The following is a 13498-nucleotide window of genomic DNA, read 5'->3' on the forward strand; positions in this document are numbered from 1 at the left end:
TCCTCAAATGTCTGTCCTTCTAACTAAATTCTTCTTACCAGCTTCCTGCTGTGTCTACCAATTTTGTTTACTTTTGTGTTGTTTTAAGAACTTGTTTTATCTGTATGTAACAGTACTATTGTAACAGTGAAGAGCTAAATTGGACTCCAGGTTAGATCTGTTTCTTTGAATTTAACCTTTGCTTTTCGTTGCTTTTATTATTATATCATACATAATGGCCTGCCTCAAGGAACACTGCCCCTCTGCCTGAATGTTAAACTAAGCTGCCTTTGTTCAGCTCACAGGGAGCCGATCTGACCCTGCCCACTTGTGAATGGCTGCAGATAAAGAAGAAATTAACACATCTCCTCCTATTTTGCAAGATAAATGGCCTTTTTTACTTTACTTCTTCACCTTCTCTCCCTCTCTGTTCTGTAAAAGAAACTGGCGTCCAGACCCCGATAAGATGGTTTCTTGGGAACCCTAGTCCGACATCTTCTCGGTCGGCCGGCTTTCTGAATGAAATCGCTCTTCCTTGCCTCACCACTTCCTGTCCCGATTTATTGGCCTGTCGTGCAGCGAGCAGAGCGAGCTTGGACTCGGTAACACTATTGCATTATTTGGAACATTAGTTACCTCTTAGATGTCATTTTCTACGAAAGACAGCGTCACATCTGACTCTAACAAATTGTAAATTCTTAAGTATGTCTTAACTGCTAGAATTTTCTATTTTCTATTTCTTATTCCACTATTTAGAGTATTTCCCTCATTCACAAGTGTGTTATATTGTGCAAGTTTTACACACTTGTGATGTTTCTCTGTTCTTGTTTATCATACTTTTTACTGATATAAAGCAAACCCCTTGATTTTTAAAGCATTTTTACTGTAAATTCTATTTTGACTGAGATTTACATTGAAAATCTTGCTTAAAATTTCCAGGTCTATAGATGGAGATACTTTTAAATGTCTTAAATTTTGGTTTTGATTTGTCTACTATAAATAATATAGTGATAGAATTTTAAGTAGTCAGTCTAGGAAAATTTGTCTTTTAATGCAAGCTTTATATCAATTCACAATTATTATGATCCATGATATACTTCATCTTATATCTGGTTTTCATTGAAATTCTTTTGCTTTTTCCCTTGTTTCTGCATTTTCTTGTATTCCAATTAAAAACTTTTCTAGAAATAGTTTGTATTTTATATTTGTGGTTCTTATTTTTCTCTAATACTTAAAAATGTCTATCCTCTCTTTATAAATGGCACATGTGAAACCGAGCAGGGCCCTTTTGAGGCTCCCGGGCACAGAGGTCTCTTTTTTGTCCCCTATTTCTCGTCGGCGAGACTCCAGCCTCCTTGACCTTCCCTGAGTTCCAAAGGGCAGATTCAAACAGTTGCTAATCAAGGGAGGAGGAGCCAAAAAACCACTTGAGGCAAGATTAAAGGGAGCAGAGAAGCTCATCTAGATTAGGAGACCCGCCACTGAGACCCTGCACACACCCTAATCTTGTCAGCAACCCCACCTTTGGGAAGCATTGTTATAAAACTCCTTATCAAATCCTCCTGGGTGGGGACACACAGTTTCTTGAGGCAGAAGCCCCCTGTGTCCCCCTTTGCCTGGCAAAGTTATAAAGCTATCCTCTTCTATCTCATCCAAAGCTCTGTCTCCGAGGTTCGATTCGGCACTGGTGTACAGAGAAGCTGAGCTTTCGACATCACAGGTAACTGAAATGACCGTATCTAAATGTAAAACAACTTTAACTGCAGCATAAACATCTATGTATATATCCCTAGTAAAACAAACAAATAACAAAAATATCACTATGCATAACTTCTCCTATAACATAGCAATACATTTTGCATGGAATTTCTTGATCCTTCTCCCCTCCCTACCTCTAAACCCAAGGGTTGGTCCTACCATCTAAAATATCTCTTCTTGTTTATAAGTTTTTATATATACAGACAAAAACAGCAAACAACATGAACGTTCTTAAATGGTAAAAATGCTGAATAAATGATAGTACATATAAATACAGAAATATTACCGTTTTTATATGTGACTTGTATGTCTGTCCTCACATGATATCTTGATTGATGTTTAAGTGGGAAATGCGGGTTTCAGAGTACTGTGCATAGTTTGCTTCCATTCTTTATAGAAGTAAACAGCAAACACATCTACATATGTGTTTGTGTGTATGTATGTTTTCGTATGGGTGCGTGGTATTGAAGCCGAATCCAGCCTCTGTACCCTGACACCGAATTGAATCTCAGAGACAGAGTTTTGGGTGAAGTAGAAAAGAATAGCTTTATTACTTTGCCAGGCAAAGGGGGACACAGCGGTATAATGTCCTCAAAACTGTGTGTCCAAAAAGGGAGGGGGGGTTGTGAAGAGTCTTATAGTTAAGGAGGCAGGGTTGCTGATAAGGATCGGGCTGTGCATTCCTTCAATCCAAATATCATCTGGCGTCAGGTGGTGATGGGCAAACTGTTACCTTCTCTGGAATGAAGAGTGCTTGGTCAAGTAGTTAACATCTTCCATTTGGTGAGGGTTTTAGTTCTGCAGAAGAGCTCAAAGATATTGTTATGAATATCCTTTGCGGGGGTGGGGGGTTGGGGAGGGACCAGGACCCTGCCCTCAAGGCTGTACTATTGTTTCTAGACGGCTCCTCCCTTGTCTCTGCGTCCCCCACCCCCTCTCTTGATTAGCAACTGTTTGAACCTGGCCTTTGGAACTCAGAGAGGGGGATACAGAAAGGCTTTTGTGCCCAGGAGCCGCATAGGGTCCTGCTGGGTTTCAGTATCTTTTTAAATTCATGAGGAAAGATGTAATGTCTATAAAAAACTCATTGATTGAAGTGTTAGACCCAAGCGGTCTACGAGGGATTCCAACTCGCCCAAGAACCGCCAAGAGTCGAGAGCCGCTGCAACACGCAAGAGGTTTATTAGGAGCCGATGCACCGGGGTTCCCTGAACCTCACGCAGGAGGCCGATGGGGAACCCCTAAAAGCGGAATCACATACTTTTTATAGGTTTATTTACTCATAGGGCGGGTATATTCTCACAATGATTGGGTAAATGTGGTGACTTTTGAATTCATTGGCTTAGGAACTTTTGTCCCACCTTCTGGCCGTTATAGTTGTCTGTTCATTGTGGCGGTTAGGGCGTATACCTGTTACGGGCAACTGGAAAATTACCCGCTGTCTGGCAAGTCCCCGTCAACTGAAAAACTCCAAGAATTGGTTTCGATAGGGAGAAGGAGTGGCGCACGATAGGGAGAAGAATTGGTTTCGATAGGGAGAAGGAGTGGCGCACGATAGGGAGAAGAATTGGTTTACGGGAACAAGTGAGGGGGTGGAAAGTCCCTAAAGGCCCCACAGAAGGAGCTAGAAAATGTTTCATGTCTGTGATTGCATTGAACTTGTATTATTTTGCAATACAAATATTTAGTACTTAAATCGCATTACATTCCAAAGTAGTGTTGCCAAAAAGTATTTATGTTTTAGTCAGTTTTCTCCAGAAAAACAGAGCCTGCAGCAGATATAAAGATATGCAGAGAGAATTTTTTTATGAAGGTGACGTGATTATGGAGGCTGAGAAGTTCCGCGATCTGCAGTTGGCTTGCTGGAGGCCCAGAACACTGGTGACGTAGTTCCTCTTCAAACCCAAAGGCTAAGTGGAGGGGAGCCAATGGCGTAGGTCCCAGTCTGAGTCTGAAGGCCTGAGAACCGAAATCATTGATATCTAAGGGCAGAAGAGGTTGCATATGCACTTATTTTAAATTCCTACGCTCCCTTAAAGAAAAGTTTCATATTCATATTTTGCAGGAATGCTATCTTCTCAAACATTACTAAGCATATTTATTAAGTTATTTGTGTTTATTTTTCCATTAATTTCTTTCCTTAATAGATAGTTCTTTCATTAGCTCCAGCCGGTGTTCCTCTTCTATGTTCCCCTCAGATATTTGGTCATCACGGATTTTCCTGTGTAAATTTATAACAGTAGTTAGCATTGATCAATAGTAGTTGTTGAAGTGGCTTCTTTTTATTCACTCAGCACAACACTAAATATTTTTCTTTTCCAAACAGCAGATGCACTTTTACTTTATGTGATTTCTAGCTGTGGTTGTAATTATGAACTTGAGTCTGGTCTGGTTTTCCTGTTGAACAGGAAGAAATAGCCTTTTCTATGGTGATGACCAGAAGTTTTCCTCAGCACACCTCTCAGCTTCTCCTTCCAGCTTCAACACTCTGGGAACCTGCCATACTTGATCTCTTTGGAGAGGTATTCTGGGACAAATCCTCTAGATACAGCAAATGTTAAGAGGTAACTGGCACAGAATTAACCACTTTCATACTTGGCTACAAGACAGTCTTCTCTAGTTTCCCATATATTTCTTGACCTGATGCATTTAAGGACGTTTGAAATCACATTATTTTGAAGTGTCTTAATTTTGCTTATATTGGGTTGTGGAAGTTTCAGATTAGGTTTATCCTCTCAAGGCAATCTGATCTTATTGGCTCTGTATCCTTCAGAAATAACTGAATAATTGATTCTTACTAGGGACTTCACTTGGTTTTTCAGGACCTCCAAGTCTTTAACTGTTTATTTACTATATTTTGTGATTTCTATAATCTCAATGGGATTTTTGAAGGAAGAAGAGATTAAAACATGCCCTTAGTCAGCCATTTTGAAACCCCAAGTCTCTCTTTTTTTTTAGGTAATATCACAGTGTGAAGGGCCACAACTATATCCACACCCCTATTTCCCTATCAATACCCAAACCTTTCTGGACTTTCCAGCTGGTGAGTAAGATACTGAAATATCCCTTTGGGCAAAAACAGTTCCGAGAAAAAGGGGGCTCAAGAAATAATAGTTCCGAGAAATAGGCTTGAAATACAGGACATGCCCTAACCGCAAACTGATGAACAAACAAGTACAGCTGAGGCAAGAATGCATAAGCCAATAAGCTTAAACGTCACCCCATTTACCCAATCATTATGAAATATACCCGCCCAATGAGTGCATAAACCTATAAAAAGTATGTGATTCCGCTTTTAGGGGTTCCCCATCGGCCTCCTGCGTGAGGTTCAGGGAACCCCGGTGCATCGGCTCCTAATAAACCTCTTGCGTGTTGCAGCGGCTCTCGACTCTTGGCGGTTCTTGGGCGAGTTGGAATCCCTCGGAGACCGTTTGGGTCTAACATCTGGGGGCTCGTCCGGGATCCCCAACTCGCCCCCGGGTCACAAGAACATCGGGAGTCGGAGGTATCAGGTAGGCTTAAGCCTAATTGTTTGTTTGTCGCCCGTTCTTTGCTAGCCGCCGTTAGGAAGAAGCCGTGTGAATCGGTTTGCTGTGAAATCTGTATTGGACTCCTGGCTAGGCAGACGTGCCGATAGCTGGTGTCCACGGACCCCGGGGGACGCCCTGGTGGTCCATCTGGAAGGAGAAACAAATCTTGTCTCCCCTTCATCTGGTTCTGGCAGGTTATACAAGCTGCCATCTGAATTTGAGTTGGTTTCAGTTTTAAGCTTGCGGCGGCAGTATCAATGTGTGTCTTCTGAAAGTTTATTGTTTTTCTGTACTATTATCTTTCTTTCGACGGACGACAATGTGACAAACTATGACGACTCCTCTTTCTCTCACCCTAAGCCACTGGACCGAAGTTAGGGCTAGGGCCCACAACCTTTCAGTAGAAGTAAGGAGAGGAAAATGGCAAACGCTGTGTACCTCTGAGCGGCCTACATTTCAGACAGGGTGGCCACCCGAGGGATCTTTTTTGTTAGATAAGGTCAGGCTAGTCAAGTCTAGGGTCTTTAACGCAGGACCCCACGGACACCCAGACCAGATACCATATATCCTGGTCTGGGAAGATCTGGTTCTCTCCCCGCCTCCGTGGGTCCGGCCCTTTGTTTCCTCAACAGGCACGTCTGCATGCGCTCCAGCACGGTCGGAAGTACTGGCCCTAAAAAAAGCCCCAGACGCCGAAAAGCCATTTGCAGCCCCGGACCCACCAAAGGCGATATATCCAGACTTGCAGTCCGATCTGCTTCTTTTCGATCCCCCACCACCTTACCCTCCAGCCCTAAACCCCGTACCGCCTCCCAATCCCCCAGCTCCACAACCCTCCGCACCAGTAGGGTCACATGTTATGGCAGAAAGGGGGGGGGTCCCTCGGCGGGCACCAGAAGCCGGAGGGCTGTTTTCCCGGACTCTACCGCTTTACCCCTTAGAGAATATGGCCCCCCCGATGACCACGGGAATAGGCCCCTTCAATACTGGCCCTTTTCCTCTGCAGATCTTTATAACTGGAAGATGCATAACCCTACTTTCTCTGAAAATCCACAGGCTCTTACTGCTCTAATAGAGTCTCTTGTCTTCTCCCACCAACCCACCTGGGATGATTGTCAACAGCTCCTCCAGACTCTCCTCACAACTGAGGAGAGGCAACGGGTTCTCCTGGAGGCTAGAAAGAATGTGTTAGGCGCCAATGGGCAACCTACCCAGTTGCCCAACGAGATTGATGCTGGTTTTCCACTCGTCAGGCCGAATTGGGACTTTAATACCCGAGAAGGTAAGGAGCGCCTAAAAATATATCGCCAGGCTCTGGTGGCGGGTCTCCATGCAGCGGCCAGACGCCCCACGAATTTGGCTAAGGTAAGAGAAGTAATTCAGGGGCCCCAGGAATCGCCAACCGTGTTCCTAGAACGCTTAATGGAGGCTTTTAGACGATTCACTCCTTATGATCCAACTTCTGAGGAACATAAGGCCACCATAGCAATGGCCTTTATTGACCAGGCGGCCCCAGATATTAGAAAAAAATTACAAAGGCTGGATGGCCTGCAAGGTTTTTCCCTCCAAGATTTAGCAAAAGAGGCAGATAAAGTATATAATAAGAGGGAAACGGAAGAAGAAAAGGAAGAAAGAAAGCAGAAGGAACAGGAGGCCCGTGAATTAAGGCAGGACAGGCGGCAAGAGAAAAATTTGAGTAAGATATTGGCCACTGTAGTCAGAGGAGAAAATATTAGAGACAGAAATAGACAGGAAGGATGGGCAATGAACAGAAGGCGACCATTAGGCAAGGATCAATGTGCTTATTGTAAAGAAAAATGTCATTGGGCAAGAGAATGCCCTAAAAAGAAAAACGGGGGAAAGTCAATCAGAGAAAAAATTTTTACCCTGGAAGAGGAAGATTAGGGAAGTCAGGGCTCGAACCCTCTCCCCGAGCCCAGGGTAACTCTTAAAGTGGAGGGGGAACCTGTCCAGTTCTTGGTGGACACCGGAGCTCAGCACTCAGTCCTCCTCCACTCAAAAGGCCCCCTTTCAACTAAAAGGTCATGGGTCCAGGGGGCTACAGGAAATAAGCAGTACTCATGGACCACACGAAGGACAGTAGACCTTGGGGTGGGACAAGTAACCCACTCATTCTTGGTCATACCTGAGTGCCCATACCCTCTACTAGGCAGAGACTTACTCTCTAAGGTGGGAGCCCAAATCCACTTTCAGCCAGAAGGGCCCACCATAACGGACAACCAAGGGAGAATACTTCAAATTTTGACCATGAAGCTGGAAGATGAACATAGGATATATGAAGCACCCTCGCCTCCACAAGTTGACATGCAGGATTGGATGACCATGTTTCCACAGGCTTGGGCAGAAACTGCCGGTATGGGAATGGCAAAATATCGGCCCCCCGTGGTGGTAGAACTCAAAGCAACCGCCACCCCGGTGACGGTCCGCCAGTACCCCATGAGTAAAGAAGCCCAAGATGGCATCCGTCCTCAAATACAAAGGTTGCTGGAATTAGGGATCCTGGTAAGGTGCCAATCTGCATGGAATACCCCTCTTTTGCCAGTTAAAAAGCCAGGAACTAATAATTACCGACCGGTACAAGATCTACGGGAGGTAAATAAGCGGGTAATGGACCTCCACCCCACGGTACCCAACCCCTATAATCTTTTAAGTACTGTTCCACCTCAGCACACTTGGTACACTGTTTTGGATCTTAAAGATGCTTTTTTTTGCCTGAGACTCTCCTCTCTCAGTCAGCCCTACTTTGCTTTCGAGTGGAAGGATCCAGCCTCGGGGATGTCAGGCCAGCTGACTTGGACTCGCCTGCCACAAGGATTCAAGAACTCCCCCACCATTTTTGACGAGGCTCTCCACCAGGATTTGGCATCTTATAGAGAATCCAATCCCCAGGTAACTCTACTTCAATATGTTGATGATATTCTTTTAGCTGCTGAAACCCAAGAGGACTGCATCAAGGGAACTGAGAGGCTGTTAACAGAACTGGGAACATTGGGATATCGAGCTTCAGCAAAGAAAGCACAAATATGTCAACGACAGGTTAGTTACCTGGGGTACTTGTTAAAAGGAGGACAGAGATGGCTTTCGGAAAGCAGGAAAGACACCGTTGCCCGGATACCGGCCCCCAAGAGTCCCAAACAAGTTAGGGAATTTTTGGGGACGGCCGGATTTTGTAGGCTATGGATTCCGGGGTTTGCTGAATTAGCAGCCCCTTTATATCCCCTGACCAAAAATGGCATCCCTTTTGCTTGGGGTGATAAAGAACAACGGGCTTTTGACCGAATTAAATGAGCCCTACTATCAGCCCCGGCTCTGGGGCTACCAGATGTTACTAAGCCTTTTCATCTGTACGTGGCCGAGAATAAAGGCATCGCAAAGGGAGTACTAACTCAGAAACTGGGCCCCTGGAATCGCCCGGTTGTGTACCTATCAAAGAAATTGGATCCTGTGGCAGCAGGATGGCCCGCCTGTTTAAAAATAATCGCCGCGGTGGCCGCTTTGGTCAAAGATGCTGACAAACTGACTTTGGGGCAGAACTTAACGATAACAGGCCCCCATGCATTAGAAAGTGTGATTCGCCAGCCACCCGACAGATGGCTAACAAATGCCAGGATGACTCATTACCAAGCCCTGCTGTTAAACTCAGATCGTATTAAGTTTACCTCAGCCACAGGACTCAACCCGGCCACCTTGCTACCCGACCCCGACTTGGAAAGCACTACCGTCATCCATGATTGTCAAGAAGTACTGGCTGCAGCACACGGTAGTAGACCAGACTTGATGGATCAGTCCCTCCCCAATGCCGACGTTACCTGGTTTACTGATGGAAGCAGTTTCCTAGAAGAAGGTAAGCAGCCGTAGTAGACGGGAAAAAAGTCATCTGGGCAGCCGCATTACCGCAAGGGACATCGGCCCAGCGGGCTGAACTAATCACCATGACTAAGGCATTGGAACTAGCAGAAAACAAAAAGGTAAACATCTATACAGACAGTAGGTACGCATTTGCTACTGCCCACATTCATGGGGCCATCTACCAACAAAGAGGGTTGCTCACCTCGGCGGGCAAAGAAATTAAAAACAAGGAAGAAATAGTGGCCCTGCTAGCTGCCCTCATGCTCCCCACTAAAGTCAGCATCATTCATTGCCCCGGGCACCAGAAGGACAATACCCCGGTGACAAGAGGCAACAACATGGCAGATAGGGTGGCACGAGAAGTGGCTCTACGGGAAATCATACTAGAACTATCAGACAAGAGTCCTGGGAAACCAAATGATAGGGGAGCAATTACCCCAGCCATAACCAAAAGGAACATTATCTCCTCAACAAGCAAAATCCATGCTACAACAGATTCACAGATGGACACACTTGGGAACCAAGAAGATGGTATCCCTATTACATAAGACAGGTTATGATACCTCTGGATTAACCAAAATAGCTGAGCAGATTGCACGAGAGTGCATTCCATGCCAACAGGTAAACTCCCATAAAGGAAAACTTGAGGTCGGAAAAAGGCTCAGAGGAGACCGCCCAGGAGCCTATTGGGAGGTCGACTTCACTGAAATACGCCCTGGAAGGTACGGTAACAGGTATCTTCTAGTTTTTATAGATACCTTCTCAGGATGGGTAGAAGCTTTCCCGACGAAGAAGGAGACAGCTAGTGTGGTGGCCAAAAAGATCTTAAAAGAAATTTTCCCCCGGTTCGGGGCACCAAAGGTAATAGGATCAGATAATGGTCCCGCCTTCGTCGCCCAGGTAAGTCAGGGTGTGGCCAAATACCTGGGGACTGATTGGAAATTACATTGTGCCTATAGACCCCAGAGTTCAGGACAGGTAGAGAGAATGAATAGAACTCTAGAAGAGACCCTAACTAAATTGTCCATAGAGACTGGCGGTACAGATTGGACGGTGTTCCTTCCCTTAGCCCTGTTCCGGGCTAGAAATACCCCCTCCCGCTATCATCTTACTCCATTCGAAATACTATACGGGGCCCCACCTCCTCTTCTTACGCTAAGGGAGAAAATAAGTCCTGACTGCCAGAATAACACTGACTTATATGCTAGGCTGTTGGGACTCCAGTTGGTCCAAAAGGAGGTGTGGTCCCAGCTGGCAGAGGCTTACCGACCAGGAACACCAGCAGAGGCTCATCCCTTCCAAGTCGGAGATTCCGTGTACGTCCGTCGGCACCGAACCCAGACTCTAGAGCCTCGGTGGAAAGGACCATACATCGTCCTGCTCACCACCCCCACGGCTATAAAGGTAGACGGCATCACTGCGTGGATCCACGCTTCACACGTGAAGGCCGCGCCAGCATCTGCATCATCGGAATGGCGAACCCAAAAGACCAGCAACCCGTTCAAGCTCAAGCTCCTGCGATCATCAGACTTATAACTTTAACTTTGTTACCCCTACTGACTGTGAGTAATTTTAGTCCTCACCTGCCCCAGCGTTTAACCTGGCAGGTAATTTCCCAAATTGGAGATGTAATATGGTCTGTTAGCCATACCGCTGCCCCTTGGACCTGGTGGCCAGACCTTTTTCCCGATGTTTGTAAATTGGCCCTGGGAGCCCCCTCTAACTGGGATCTAGAAGGATACTATAATCAACACGCTGTCCCGGCCCAACCTTCCCCGCCCGGGCGCCAAGGATTAGACCCTTGGGGGGGTTGTTCCACCAAAGATCGGAGAAGCATGCTCAGGGCCCTTTCCTTTTATGTATGCCCTGGGTTCCATCGTCACCGATCTCTAAATTATCAATGCGGGGGAAAGGAATATTTCTATTGCAAAAGCTGGGGATGTGAAACCACAGGAGACACCTACTGGAAACCCACTTCTGGCTGGGACTTTATCAAGGTAATGGCCAACTACACTCATCAGAAAACCAGAAGCCAGGGAAATCCCCAATGGGCCAATGTGCCCGAATGTTCAAAATGGTGCCATCCCCTTAGAATTTCTTTTAGTGAACCAGGAAAAAAAGATAAAAACTGGATAAATGGCCATTCATGGGGTATCAGGTTTTACAAAGAACGGTATGATGATGGATTACTGATGACCATCAAATTAAAAATCGAAACCCCTACTCCAGTTCCTATAGGCCCCAATTCTGAGATAGGGCACTCTCTGCTACCTTTGGCCCCTCCCACAGTGCTACCAGGGATAAGAAACCAGACTTCTGGGCCAAAAGGAATAATAATCAAACCCAAAACCCCCCGGGACCAAATGCTCTCATTGGTCCAGGCGGCTTTTGAGGTTCTAAATGCCACAAATCCGGAGGCTACTAAATCATGTTGGCTCTGCTACGCTGCTCTTCCCCCTTATTATAATGCTATAGGATATAATTCTAATTATAGTAATGTCAACACTCCAGATCAATGTCGATGGAAACAAGAGGGAAATAGTAAATTGACCCTGGCCTCAGTATTAGGAAACGGTACATGTGTAGGAACGCTCCCCTCGTCCCATCGACATCTTTGTACCAATTTAAGCCTCCCACAGGGCTCAGGGTATCTCCTCCCTCCTCCGGATGGATGGTGGGCATGTAACACGGGATTAACCCCCTGCATTTCTTTAGAGGTCCTCAAAGCTTCAACCGATTTTTGTGTGTTAGTTCAGCTGGTCCCCAGACTCATTTATCATTCAGATTCATCCTTTCTAGATGAATACGAAGGCAAAAGAAGGTTTAAGAGAGAGCCCATAACCCTCACCCTGGCTGTACTCCTAGGACTAGGAATGGCAGCCGGGGTAGGAACAGGTGCAACAGCCCTCATTCAACAACCTCACTACTATGATGCCTTGAGACAAGCTGTAGATGTCGACCTCCGGGCGTTAGAAAGTTCCATAACTCAGTTAAAAGAATCCCTCACCTCGCTTTCAGAGGTGGTAATGCAAAACAGGAGGGGATTAGATCTGCTGTTCCTTAAGGAGGGCGGACTATGTGCTGCACTAAAAGAAGAATGCTGTTTTTATATTGATCATTCTGGGGCTATCACCAAAACTATGAACAAACTCAGGGAACGCCTGGACAAAAGACAACAGGAAAGAGAAAATCAAAAAGGATGGTTCCAATTATGGTTTGATAAATCTCCCTGGCTTACTACTTTGGTTTCCAGCTTGTTAGGACCCCTTATTATTCTGTTGTTGCTCTTAACTTTTGGACCATGCATTTTGAATCGCTTGATAGCCTTTATTAGACAGCATGTCAGTTCGATACAAGTGTTAATGCTAAGACAACAATACCAAAACTCGCAGAAAGAAACTGAAATTCCATGATTGAAATTAGTTACAAAAAATAAAAGGGGGGAATGAAGGGCCCCAACTATATCCACACCCCTATTTCCCTATCAATACCCAAACCTTTCTGGACTTTCCAGCTGGTGAGTAAGATACTGAAATATCCCTTTGGGCAAAAACAGTTCCGAGAAAAAGGGGGCTCAAGAAATAATAGTTCCGAGAAATAGGCTTGAAATACTGGACATGCCCTAACCGCAAACTGATGAACAAACAAGTACAGCTGAGGCAAGAATGCATAAGCCAATAAGCTTAAACGTCACCCCATTTACCCAATCATTATGAAATATACCCGCCCAATGAGTGCATAAACCTATAAAAAGTATGTGATTCCGCTTTTAGGGGTTCCCCATCGGCCTCCTGCGTGAGGTTCAGGGAACCCCGGTGCATCGGCTCCTAATAAACCTCTTGCGTGTTGCAACGGCTCTCGACTCTTGGCGGTTCTTGGGCGAGTTGGAATCCCTCGGAGACCGTTTGGGTCTAACAAGTGAGGGAGCAGAAAAAAGAGTTAATAACAATCAGAGTTTAATACAGAGTACGGTTCTATGAGTTATACATGGACATATAAACAGCAGTTGAACTCTAATCCCTATTAGAAGGAAATGCACATTCTTAAATGTGATTATTTTAACTTCATTATGATTAATTTTAATAAAATTACATACAGTTTTCTGGAATCCAGTTTATCATTAATTAAAATGAAAGGTATGATTAATACATCCACATTAAAAGTGTTTTTTAAAATTAAGCAAGAAAAAAATACACTAATAAAGTAAATGTGAATTTTATTAGTAAATAAGGAAAGTTAATTGGTTTGAAATAATTAGAAATAGACATATCCTAGATTTAAATTGGGTGTAGAATAGAAATTCCACAGAGAATGTAACTTTAATTCAAAAGGTAATACAGTGAGTTTTACAAATCATAACT

The sequence above is a fragment of the Phocoena sinus genome, chromosome 13 (assembly GCF_008692025.1).
Source record: "Phocoena sinus isolate mPhoSin1 chromosome 13, mPhoSin1.pri, whole genome shotgun sequence".
Lineage (NCBI taxonomy): Eukaryota > Metazoa > Chordata > Mammalia > Artiodactyla > Phocoenidae > Phocoena > Phocoena sinus.